Source organism: Protopterus annectens, chromosome 1.part2 (genome assembly GCF_019279795.1).
Source record: "Protopterus annectens isolate FY-2018-M chromosome 1.part2, PAN1.0, whole genome shotgun sequence".
NCBI lineage: Eukaryota > Metazoa > Chordata > Ceratodontiformes > Protopteridae > Protopterus > Protopterus annectens.
Window position 1 is genome coordinate 119,119,284 of NC_056727.1, and position 13,920 is coordinate 119,133,203.

Below are 13,920 nucleotides of genomic sequence, written 5' to 3' on the forward strand. Positions count from 1 at the left end.
TTACTGAAAGTCAGACATGACTTTTGCAAATTATTTTTGTATATTTTTTTTTGTAAATTATTTCTTGTAAATATTTGTGAATGATTTTTTGTAAATGAGTTTTTAAAGAGGAACTGTGTGTATATATATATATATATATATATATATATATATATATATATAGATATATAGATATATAGATATATATATATATATTTCCGGTGAAAGTGTTGTATATAACAGTTGTCTAAGTCTTGTATTTTTTATGCTTTTGATATGATCTATTATGTTATTTCATAATTCTGGTTTGGGGCTGTATTCATATATTTATATATATTTTTTATATACTACACATTTTTCATTCATGTTATGTTTTATTAGGTTAATAGATTTTAAATATATAAATATATATTATAGAACCCATATAGTCAAAATAGGGGAATCCACCTCCAACAGCAGACCTGTAACCAGTGGTGTTCCACATGGATCAGTCCTGGGACCTCTACTGTTTGGAATCTATTTCTCCGAAGTACAAGCTAAAACTAAAGGTCTGTGGCTGACAAATTTTGCTGATGACTGCAAACTGGGAGCGGTCATAGAATCTCCAAATGATATTAAAATCCTACAAGAGGGTATTACAAAAACAAATGATTGGCGCCAAAGTCATGGCCGTAAACTCAATGCAAAAAATATATTATCATCCCTTTTGGTAATAGTGGTCTTCCTGCTAACTACCACATCAGTAACAACACCCTAAGTGCACACCTTTGGAGTGGACTCCCACTTCATGCCAAACAGATCACCTCATTGGCTCTCTTCAGATGCAGTCTGGACGATTAGATAGGTTACCTTATATTCACCCCAGGGGGCAATTCGTGCTGATTGTTGAAATAAGGGTAGAACTTGGCTAGGCTTGTAAGGGCCCTAGGGCCATTGGCCTAGTAACTTCCTGTTAATTAATTAGTTTTTGATTGGCTGGCTTTTTATATACATTAATATATAAATGAAACATACATCAGATTTTTATAAAGCATTTTTCACTTGAAAGCTTTGCTGATTTATTTGCTGCTTTTTTGCTCTTTTTACTTTGAAAATAAATCTACAGATGTTGAGTTTGTGGTTTCTTCTTTATTCATTTTGCATTTTTATCCATGGGACACTTCAGCATCCAGGAGAGTTTTTTGTCTTTGTACCAACATAGGTGTTGCAGGATAAAGCCTGTATATTGATCCAGTAAAAGGTATCACATCACCTCTTTATTCCATTGTCTACTGTCAGTGGACCAACACAGAATCTCTTCAGTTTTTTTTCTGGGAAAAGGGAGACAAATGTGGATAAGTCAAAAAGTACATTAAAGTAGCATTACATTTATCTCCAAACCCAGAGTTCTCACCAGACTGTTATAAGGCATATTCACATGGAATTTCATGTTTGGATGACTTTTTAAACTTTTCTGAAAGGTATAAAGGTTGGATGTAAGGGATAAAGGGAGGAGTAAAATAAAAAGAAATCCACACTGCTCATAGAAGATTATGTGTTTTCTTATGAAGAATTTTGCAGTTTAGGTATTTTAGGTATCTCTTATGCTTCCATTGACTGTTGCTTTTTTTCACCCTTGTAGCCTTGCTTTACATCCAGATAAAACTTTGGTTGCTACTGGACAAGTTGGAAAAGATCCTTACATTTGCATCTGGGATTCTTATAGTATACAGACTGTTTCTATACTTAAAGATGGTCACACACATGGAATAGCATGTTTGGCATTTGATTCAGATGGACAGGTATGTATCTCTATATTTTCTATAGTCTATTCTCTGTCTGTTTAGAAATGGAGATATGTCCTAAGTAAATGTGATTCTTATGTCACTACATGTTCAGTTGGACATAATGAGCACTGTACACCAGATTTTTTTTTTTAATTGTAGAGCTTGCCTTTAGTTTAATTATCAGAGTATCACACTTTCAGAGGTTTGATGGCAGTTGTGTTTTCCTGTTTCACCATAAGTAAGTTTAAATCTCTGAAACAAATACTGGAATTCAGTCTGTGGTGTTTATATAACAACCATAAAATGGTATAGTTTGTATTTCCCTTGAAAAAATATTGGATAGTTGCAAGACCAGTTTATCCTTGGTATGGTATATCACAGATTGCAGAGGTATTGGGGGTATCAAAACATGATTGAAGCAAGTAAATTGTTGCCTGCTTACTGGGATTGAGCAATTTGTAACAGCCTTATAAATTTCAGATTTCTGAACTGTAAAAATGTACACTATAGGAATCATTGCTGCAGAAAACTGCTGGAAGTCTTATAGGTGACTCTGGATTAAGCTGTAGTTGGGTATTAGTCTTGTTGCTGATTATTTTCAACAGTTGGATAACCCTAGCAGTGCAGGTTGTATTCCCATACAATTGCAATTAGTGGGTAATCTCTCTGTAAAAAAGGTCCTCACAATACTCCTGTATCAGTTCTTTTAAGCTGCCTGAAGTAAGTTGTTGCTCTGCTTTGCTTTGTCTGTTTGTCATTTGCATGTGTCATACTTTTATAGCAGTTTTAAGTAAATATATTGTATTAGAATTATCTTTGAAAATGGAAAACTGCAGTCTGGGATTGTGGATTTAATAAACTATTTCTCATGAGAAAGTCACATACCAACCAAACAACTTGTGCTTTAGGATGTGTCAAATTCCACCCATAGTTTGTCTGAAAGATCATGGTATGAAACATTGTACTTTCTTTTTTTAAACATCTTTATTAACATCAAATATTACATATTAACATGAAATTACAAATGTGAAAATAAATCATTTCAAGTTTTGTTTCATGCATTACACAAATATGGTTTCAGTCTTAACAATTCTTAATTATTATTCGATTAAACACTATATAGATTGCTCAAGCCCTGACTTTCCTGAAATATCACGCCTCCAAATTACTGTTCTATATGTATTATTACCTCTTATTTGATTTATTTTTGTGTAGTTTACCCCTTCTCTTTTCCAAAGATCCCACTATTTTTTTACCACCTTTATTGAATTATCACTTGTGACATAGGTAAACTTACATTTATATAAAAGTATTCAAACCATATTAACAAGTTCACATTTACAAGCAGTTACAAACATTATATGCAGCATATGTTGTTATATATCATATAATTACAGCAACATAATGTAAAATTATCAGCTTTTGTCTTCTCTTTAACCATGTTCCTCCTCCAAAGTAGTTTTCTACATGTATTGTTTCCACAATTTCCATTTCTTCTATGTAATTTACTCCTAGCCTTTTCTAAGGATCCCACTTCTGTTCTTTTATCTCTGTTACAATATGAATTACTTCAAGTATAGGTGGTTTAGATTTTGATTTCCATTTTCTAGTAATTGATTTTTTTGGCAACCAGCAGAATTAAGTTTAACAAGGCCTTACAATGTCTAGGCCATTTAGATCCTGTATCCCAGCTCAAAAATAATTTTCTGCATTGCATTCATTTGCTCTCCCAGTATTCCTGATAAAGTACTCTGTAGGAAATTTTTAAAGTATGCCAACTCATTACACTCCAAGAACATATACTCCCAGGTACCTCTTTCTTCTCCATTACACCTCCAACATTTGCCATCTGTCTGAGGAAAATTCTTTGGAATCTGCTTGAGGTATACAAGTATCTATGAAAGCACATCCAGGCAAAAATCCTAAATCTTCTAGATTTTGTTGCACATTTTGGAACCATACATTTGTCCTCCCATTGTATCTTTGTGAATTGCATATGTAATCTCAGTTCCCAATCTCTTCTGATTGTCGTGCAGAATTTTACTCAACTTAATGATTGTATCTTGTTTAATAGCAGCTTCTGTTCGAGATTCAGTTAAAAACTCAATCAGTACAGGTCTTTTATGTAGTATTCCCCTATCCCTTTTCTCTTTGTCTATACTCTGATGTTAGTCCCTGATAGGGAAGGTAATCACTACTCTGAAATCCAAATGTCTTCTTGGCCTGTTTCCATTCTATTACGTTTTCCTCTAATTATTTGTTCCCAATACGTTGGTTCCTTTGACAGCTCCGTCCAGTAAATTCCAGCTTCAGTTTGTGTATTCATTGTACCCCTAATTGCAGTCATCCCTATTGGCAGAATTTCCTTTCTCCATTACGGTATTATCTTAGTTCATAATGTACTTTCTGCTATTTTCTGAATATAATATTATGTATGCCTGCACATCCCATTCTTTCTTTATTTCTTGAATTACCCTCCTGCTTCATCATCATCTCTTTTCACTTTGAATTTTAGCTTTATGTTTGTGTTATGCATAAGAGCCTTAACTGTGTAGCTGTAAAATATCCCTTCAAATCAGGTAACCCTAAATTTCCTTGTTCTGTCGGAGGGCTCTGTTAATTAATATTCACAATTTCTCTTTTGGTTGATAAAAATATGCCTGATCTGTGTATAAAACTAAAGGGACTAAAAACATTTTTACTGCTTGTTTCTTGGTATCCATATCCATGAGCAAGAGCTTCCAGTTTCTCATTTTTTGCATTATCTTTTGTTTAGTCTCTTCCCACACATCCTTAGCTGCCATATCAGAATCCTTTTTAATTCATATTCCTAAATTAATTTTATCATGCACCCATAAATAAACCAATTTATGTGCAGGTACATAGTTTATAGCTATACCATTTTTTATCTTCATTAATTGCATATCCAAAAATGGAACTGTCTCAGAATGTTCCATAACACTGAGTTGTCCTTTTCTGGTTCCATCAGGTACTAAATAATATAATCTGTAAATAATGCCAACTTTTCTTGAACACCATACTAACTATATCCTTAAATTTCTGTGTCCCTTATTTTCTTTACCAATGGTTCTAAATATAATGAAAATAACAAGGGGGAAAGAGGACACCCCTACTTGGTTCCCCTGCTCAGGCGTAATTTATCAGAGAGGAACCCTTATCATGTTAATTCTTGCCTGAGATCCATCATATATCCCTGTAATTAACCTCATTACCATATCAGGAAGTGCAAATGCTTCCATTGCCTTATTTATAAAATCCCAGCTTACTTTATCGAAAGCTTTCTCTGCATCAAGACCCACCAACAACAACAGTATTTTCTTACATTCTGCTTTCCTCTGGATCACCATTGTTCTAGTAATGCTGTCAAATGTTTGCTTTCCTTCCACAAAACCACATTGGTTCATATCTATCAATTTTTGCTTCACCTTTGCCATTCTTTTAGCCATTATGGGCATACATCATTTATAATCATGGTTTAAAATGAAATGGGCCTATATGAAGCTGGATCAGATGGGTCTTTTCCATCTTTATTTATTACAGTCACCACATCTTTTTTTCCAGGATGTTGGTGCCTCCCCTCCTTTTAACATACTGATAAACAAAACCTTCCAGATCTTTATCACTTTCTTCCTTTCTAGCTTCCAGACATTCACTGGAATACTATCTATTACTGTGGAGTTTCCTGCTATTTGGTTATGCATCACCATTTTTCTCATCTCCTCCTGTCCTAACCTGTTGTTGAGCCTCATCTTCCTCTAACCTTGGTATATTTAAGTCTTCCATAAATATTTCCATTTGTGCTTTTTCTTGATTTCCCCACTACTCTGCTTTCTACAGATTTTTATAAAATTTCTGAAATATCTCTAATAAAGGATCTCTGGTTGCTTTTCTTGCTATAGATTCCCTACGTTTGGCAACAACCGTTTCTACTTTCTGTTGCCTAACATTATACTTTCTGTGTTTATTTTAGCAAGAAAACATTGGCTTGGAGACCAACAAAAATAAACAAATAAATAGAATTTACAGAGCATAATAAATTACTAGATCATTTTTCTTCTGCTATTTGCTGTACTTCTGTTTTTTTCTATCAAAGTAGTTGAGAAAGTCAACATTCTTATATAAATTGGGCAGGGGATGCAGATAACCTCCTTCTAAAACCATAAAATTCACAAGCAGGCCACAGGTAGTAATGGATCTTTAGATGTCCTTCAAGGATGCATCTGCAGTCATCACATATGGGTTGTCCTGCCTCAGGCAGCCCTTCGGTCGGCCGGATTCCAAAGTCTGGGTTCGGCGTCGGCTGATGCCGCACTTTCTCCGACGTCAGAGCACCTGGGGTATAAAAGCATCAGCCGACGCCATCTTCCCCGTCTTTCTTGCCGCATGGTGCCTGAAGCAGAAGCAGTTCGCAAGTGCCGGTCGGCCAACTCCTGTAATTCAGCTACCGAAGACTTCAAAAAGCTAAGTACCCCGTTGGGGACTCTTTCTTGCCTCAGCCGATGTCAGATAAAGTTAATAATTGTTTAACTTGTGGGAAACAAATACCTCATAAGGATTTCCACTCTTACTGCCTCCCCTGCTTAGGCCCAGACCATGACGTCTCGGCCTGTTCAGCCTGTGCTTCTTTCAAACGACTCACTCTTAGACGTCGGGCGGAGTTTGCAGAGGAATTTTTTGGGGCTAGTTATTCGTATAAGATGCCGTCGGAGACTCCGACTTCTCATTTAGTTAAGAAATGGAAGGACAAGGACCGACACACGCGGGCCGCGGTTTCGGCTGAAACCATGGCCAGGCCTACCGCGAGTGTCTCGGTCTCGGCTGAAACTGAGTCCTTGGTACTTCCAATTACCGAAACCGCTCAACCGACTACCTCGGTCCCGGAGGCCCCGGCTGAGTCGGTTATTGAATTTCCAACAGAAACTGGTGTCCTGGAACCTTCCGACACCATTCCTTTAGATAAATCTACACCAGCACGTGGTGCAGCCAGGCCTCCTGCATCCATGTCCATTAAGGCATTCTCCAGGGCTAAAGCTGCTAAACTCTCAAAAGCATTGCCTCCCAAGGTTATCCCTCGGGGACCCTCTACTGGTTCACAGATTCTAAGCTTAGCAGAGGATCTTATCTCTTTAATTAGGGGTTCTCAACCTCATCCGGACAGGGGCTCTCAACCTCCTCCAGACAAAAGGCCCAGGGTTGAGCCCTCTGATCCCCACTCCTCAGATGAGGCCTCTGATGGCTGTACTCTCTCGGACCACCAGGAGGAGGCTTTTACGGCCTACGAGGATTCTGATGCAGAGGAATCTATTCCCTCGGCCTCCCCTCCTGAAGAGTTTTCCTTTGGGGAGACACTACACACCATGAGAGAGCATTTCAATGGCAGGGCCAGGAATTCTATGATTCCAGGAAAAGATTAAGGACCTTTTTACATTTGCCTCAGCATAGACCTTTAGCTATTCCTCCTGTTTTGAATGTCATTGATGATGTGTACTCTGACTCTAGCACAACCCCTGATTCTCTCCCTCCAGCTCCTGCCAAACCCGATAGGTACTACAGGGTCCCGGACTCACATCTTTACCTTTACAAGGCCCACTCTGCTGATCCAGAAACTGTTTCCCAGGGCCCTAAAGGGGTTGCAGCTTCCACTGCTAAAAATCCTCTCCCCTCTGAAAGGGAGTCCAGAGCTTTAGAGAGATGGGGTAAAAAAGTGTATACTTCTGCTACTCTTTCTATGAGGGCATGAAATTGTCAATTTCATATGATACAGTACCAAGAGTATTTGTTAGATGAATTGCATAAAAAACTGTCTTCACCTGACCACCTAGACCGCAAGTCACTTCAGGATCTGGTACATAACTCACAACAGGTTAGCAACCATTTCTTGCAATGTGGTTATGATGCATTGGAAGCTTCATGTAGGTCAGCTATGACTGGCGCAGTCATACGTAGGCATGCTTGGCTGAAGGAACAATCTCTGCCAGACCATGTTAAAGCAAAGCTGCTGGATGCTCCTCTGGAAAAGCAAAAGTTATTTGGCTTCACGGCTCAGGAGGTCCTAAAGAAATTTGAAGAAAAGGCAAAATCCGTACAAACAGTCAAAGATTTTCTCCAAGTACAACCACCAAGATTCAGCAGAAATTGGCCTTCCAAGAATTGGTCCTTTCCAGACACAGACAGGTTTCAGAGAGGCAAGAACAGGCGTGCCAGAGGTAGAGGGCAAGCTAAAAGCTCCTACAGAGGCGTCAATGGCAGCCTCCCAACCAGAGAGGTAATGCAGGACCTTCAACTGCTGCACAAGGACAGGCTCAATGACTTTACTTTGACACCGCCAACCAGGGCTCAATTGGAAGCACCTTTGGGCAGAAAGCTTTCTTTATTCTCAGAAAATTGGCACAGTATTACAAGGGACAAATGGACGCTACAAATAATAGACAAAGGATACAGGTTTCATTTCCACACATTACCAAAAAGAAAGGGCATGCCAGACCTGCCACAGAATCAAAGGGCAGAGGCTTTGAAACAAATTTCCAGCTTAATACAAATGAAAGCTATAGAAAAGGTTCCTCTCTCAGAACAAGGCCAAGGATTTTATTCCAGGCTATCCCTTGTTCCAAGAAAAGAAAAACAATGGAGGCCTATTCTCGACTTGTCCGCACTGAATACTTATCTCATTGTGCCAAAGTTCAAAATGCTGACTCTACAGCAGCTCCTTCCCATGCTGGGCAAGGGGTCTTGGCTGGTAACTCTAGACCTCAAGGAGGCATACCTGCATGTCCCTATCAGACAAAGTTGCAGAAGACACCTCAGATTTCTTGCAGGGTCAGAGCATTATCAATTCTCAGCATTGCCCTTTGGCTTATCTACTGCGCCCAGAGTATTCACGAAATGCCTGGCATCAGTAATTGCACACTGCAGACTTCAGGGGATTCAAATATACCCATATCTGGACGACTGCCTTATACAAGCGGACAGCCAGCAAACTTTGGTAAAACACTTGAATTATGCCATCCACCTACTTCAGGCCTTGGGATATACAGTCAACTTTCACAAATCAAGACTTGTTCCAACCCAAAGAATAACCTTCCTGGGTGCAGATCTAGATACAACCACCCAAATGGACTTCCTCACAGAAGAAAAACAAAGCCAACTACCAGATTACTTCAAAAATCTGACAAGACAAACCCAGCTGACTGCAAGGAAAATCCTGCAGGCCCTGGGTTACATGGCTTCTTGCATCCTTCTGATTCCGCAAGCAAGACTACATATGAGGAAACTACAATGGTACCTAAGGAGTTTATGGACTCAGCACAGTCACAGCCTGGAAACCTTGATACCACTCATTCCATGCCTTCAAAAGGAATTTCTGTGGTGGGCTCAAGCAAGCCAGTCAAACAGGGGTCTGCCTTTCAGCAAACCAATAGCCAGCCAAACCATTACAACAGACGCTTCAGACCACAGATGGGGAGCGCACATGGAGGGCAGATGCATTCAAGGTCTATGGTCACAAAAAGAGCTACGCATGCACATAAACCAAAAGGAAATGCTGGCAGTTATACATGCAGTCGAAGCCTTCAAACCCTTTCTGCATCATGGCCATCTGCTTATAAGGACAGACAACACCACGGTTATGTGGTACATAAACAAGCAAGGAGGCACCCATTCCTATCCTCTTTGCAGGCTGGCAATGAATCTATGGGAACTTTCCTTGAAACTCAATATATAGCTACAATCCCAGTTTGTGCCAGGGAAAGACAATATACTGGCGGACAGCTTAAGCAGAAATATCATGGATGCACACTAATGGATGCTGCACCCAGACATCTTTCTACAGATAACACAATCATGGGGGAGGCTGGACTTAGATCTTTTTGCCTCCCCCCACAATCATCAACTGAAGAAATTCTGCTCAAGGACATACCACCCACAAGCATGGAAAGTGGACGCCCTCTCTTTCAGCTGGAGAACTCTAACAGTGTATGCATTTCCAGCTCTTCCATTAATGACCAAGGTTTTACTGAAGATCAGGACAGAGCAGCCAAAAGTGATTCTGATAGCTCCGGACTGGCCAAGGCAGCACTGGTACCCACTCTCAAAGAGCATGTCACGCACAAAACCATGGCCTCTTCCCCTATGGCCACTTCTACTGACACAGCACAATTACAAAACTCTGCATTCCAACCTGAAAACCTTGCAACTAACAGCCTGGAAAATACCTTGACTCCTCCTCAGGACAAGCTATCCCAGAGAGTGAAAGATATTATTATGGAAGCTCAGCCTTCCACAAGAAAGGCATATTCAGCAAAATGGAAAAGATTTCACATTTGGAACACCACAAAGGGCCTAGATGTGACAGTGATGAACATGGCACATATCCTGGAATACTTGGCAGAAATGTTCCACAATGGTCTGTCTTACTCTTCCATTAAAATTCATGCTTCAGCAATTTCAGCAGAGTACAATACTGATCCACCTGTCTTCTCTCATCCTCTCCTAAGACAGTTTCTAAGAGGAATCAAAAACATCAATCCTCCAAGGAAACCACCTCTACCTACTTGGGACCTTAACTTCATGTTGGAAAAACTAACACTGCCTCCCTTTGAACCAGCAGCATCTGCAGAACTACAGTTCCTGTCTTGGAAGACTGCTTTCCTTCAGGCCATAACCTCAGCAAGAAGAGTATCTGAGTTACAGGCCCTTATGGCAGTACAGCCATTTCTTATTTTTCATCAGGACAGAGTTTCATTGAGAACCAATCCTACATTTATGCCAAAGGTGGTATCCAGTGTTTCATTAAATCAAGCTATTCACTTGCCTACCTTCCTTCCAAATCCACAAAACAAAGGGGAGAAACTTCTGCACACCCTGGACATACACAGACAGTTGTGCTACTACTTGGACAGAACTAAAGGTTACAGAAAAACTGACCAGCTGTTGGTAGCTTATGCTGCTGGTACACAAGGAAAAGCAATTTTCAAACAGACAATTTCAAAATGGATAGGGAATTGCATTTGTTTTTGTTACTCCTTTCATGGAAAAACTGTGCCAGCTAACATTAGACCTCATTCCACGAGAGCCACAGCCACCTCCACAGCCTTCTTAAGAGGGGTGGCTACCAAGGACATTTTAGAAGCTGCTACATGGAGCTCCATGCATACATTTGCCAAGCATTACAATTTACCTTTATATTCCAGATCCAGAGCAGGCTTTGCTACGGCAGTCCTGCAGGGCATTTTAGCTACACCATCCTTTACATAGTTCCTCCACCCCAGATTGGCTATGGTATTCTACCCATATGTGATGACTGCAGATGCATCCTTGAAGGACATAGTACAGTTTTGTACCTACCATAAATGTAGATGTCCGATAGGTATGCATCTGCAGTCAGGTTTACCCTCCCTCCTTCCCCTCTGTGGTATTTCTTGGGTACTTACTCCTCTTATAGCTAGCTGGGGTGATCTATTATGGTGTATTTGTTTTATATTATTGTGCATGTTTGGATTTTTAAATGCATCTCTCCAAATTTAGCCTTCCTTAGAGGGCACCTGGCATCTGGGGCAAGAAAAACTGAGGAAGATGGCGTCGGCTGATGCTTTTATACCCCAGGCGCTCTGACGTCGGGGAAAGTGCGACATCAGCCGACGCCGGACCCAGACTTTGGAATCCGGCCGACCGAAGGGCTGCCTGAGGCAGGACAACCCATATGTGATGACTGCAGATGCATACCTATCGGACATCTACATTTATGGTAGGTACAAAACTGTACTTTTTGAGTGTGTCTCTTCTCTCTTGATTTAAGGTTCATCTGCCCTTCAAAATATGAAGCTTGCTGTACTTCCTTTATAGGCATATAGGTTCATAAGTGTATACTAGGGTAATGACCACTGAGGCCTTTATAAGCCTAGTTGTGCAACCAAAGTGTATCTCATGAGTTATTGTACTTTAGAGGTTATTTTAAGGGATGTATGTTAGTTAGGGCATGATTTAATGGCCGCCTCTGTCCAAGAGACATAAGTGTCAAACCAGGGGTGAGGTTTTAATTTCCCATCCACTGGTGCAGGTTGTGCTTGAATAGTGTAAGGGAAGGACTCTGCTTCATGTGGATGTGACAACTATTCCACAGAATGTGTATTCTCTGAGATACATACCTGTCCATCCAACATGTCCTATTTAAGTCACAGGCAAAGTTTAAATCCATAGATTTAGTAGTTCTGGTAATGTTCATTTTACAGGTACGCAAAAGGTCCATCAGAGCAAGATCCAAGATTGCCTTGTATGCCAGGTATATATTGCCTCTCAGCAGTCTGTAGGAAACAGAGTATAGAGACAGGGATCTGAGGCGATCTGCACAGGACATTGTGTTTATGCCCTTTATGCTTTTTGTAAGGAACCTCTGTGGATGTTCTGTTTGTTTCATGTGCCTGGTCAGGTGCATACAGAAAGGGGTGCTATGCTCAATGATGAGTCTTATGATGGCTGAGTAGAGTGGCACAATGACTTCCCTAGATCTAGATGCCACACACTTACTTATAAGTTGATTGACACAGAATGATTTTCATACAACCTTAAACACATATTTGTCAAAAGCCAGGTTACTGTCTAAATGAGTCCCCAAATCAATGTCTACTTTTAGGGGAAAAATGAAAACACAAGACAATTGAATTAAAAACAAACAGGAGGAGGCAGGGATTCTACCCCAAATGTATATTTAATATTAACGTTTTCGTCCACTTTCTTAAATGAACTTCTTCAGACAACTACAGCCATTCCAATGCATTCTTAAATAGTAAATTTAAATACGATGACATCACAACAACACCTATTGTTATTTAAAGTCATATACCTTCCTACATTAAACAAAGATCAACAATGAGAAAAAAAACAAGAAAGAGAAATTATATCAAACATCCATAGGTAAAAATAGAAATGCAGAGATACAAAAATATGTTATACTACATTTTAAAATATTTCATAAATTAGTATAATAAATACACAAACTTGTATATATCACCTGTCTACTGATTTTAACTTCAAAACACATTTCAAAGAGCACTGGTCATTTAGCCCAGGATATGCATAGGCGTTCAACCTCAACTGCCATAGCAACTCCTTTTGGAATTTCTCTTTTTTATTTTTCTCTCTGTCATTGTTGATGTTTGTTTAATGTAGGAGGTTATATGACTTTAAATAACAATAGGTGTTGTTGTGATGTCATCATATTTAAAATTACTATTTACGAATGCATTGGAATGGCTGTAGTTGTTTGAAGAAGTTCATTTAAGAAAGTGGACAAAAGTGCTAATATTAAATATATATTTGGAGTGGAACCCCAGTCTCCTACTGTTTGTTTTTACGTTTAGGGGTATTTTATCAATGAAGTAGTTTCCCTGTGTGGCTAACTTCCCCAAATGTATTATTATGCATTTCTTGGCATTGTGTTTTAAGCTGTGACTTTGTCACCATTCATTGTTTGTGTTAGACCTTCCTGTAAGATGTTACTTTTGTGGGAGTTGCTGTGATTGCTCCTAGCTTGCAATCACCTGCAAGCATGGTAAGCCAGAGGTCCTTGACATTCACCTTGACTTACAAGAAATAGATGCCAATGAGGAGTAGACTCAATACAGAGTCCTAAGAAGTGCCACTGATGACCAGCCTCTTTGTGAAGGTGGTCTCTGCAATCCTAACTTAAGGGTCCTGTCTGTCAGCCAGCTGGCTCTCCAGTGAATTGCATAAGGTGTAATTCTGTGAGCCTGTTTATATTGCCCAAGTGGGGTATTGAATCTAATGTCTTAGCTAGGTCAAGGTAGGTAGTATAAACCATTTTGTCCCTGTCCATTCTCATGGTGACCATTTCAAAGAAATCCACCAAGTTCAGTAGGCAGAACCAAACTGGGTTGGGTCCAGTGTCTGAAGGTTTCCTGTCTCGTTAATCATTTTCATAATTATTACCATGGCTTTGCATATGAGACTAGTCAGACTAATGGGTCTATAGTTCCTGGGATCTGTTGATGGTCCATTGCAGAGGGATGGCCATTGCAGTCTTCCATTCATGTGGCATAAAGCCTGTACAGAAGCTATGGTTGAATAGTATCACCAGTGGCCCTGACAGGTAATATAGGCTATTTAGGAGGCAGTCTGGGATATCATGGAGGCCCATTGA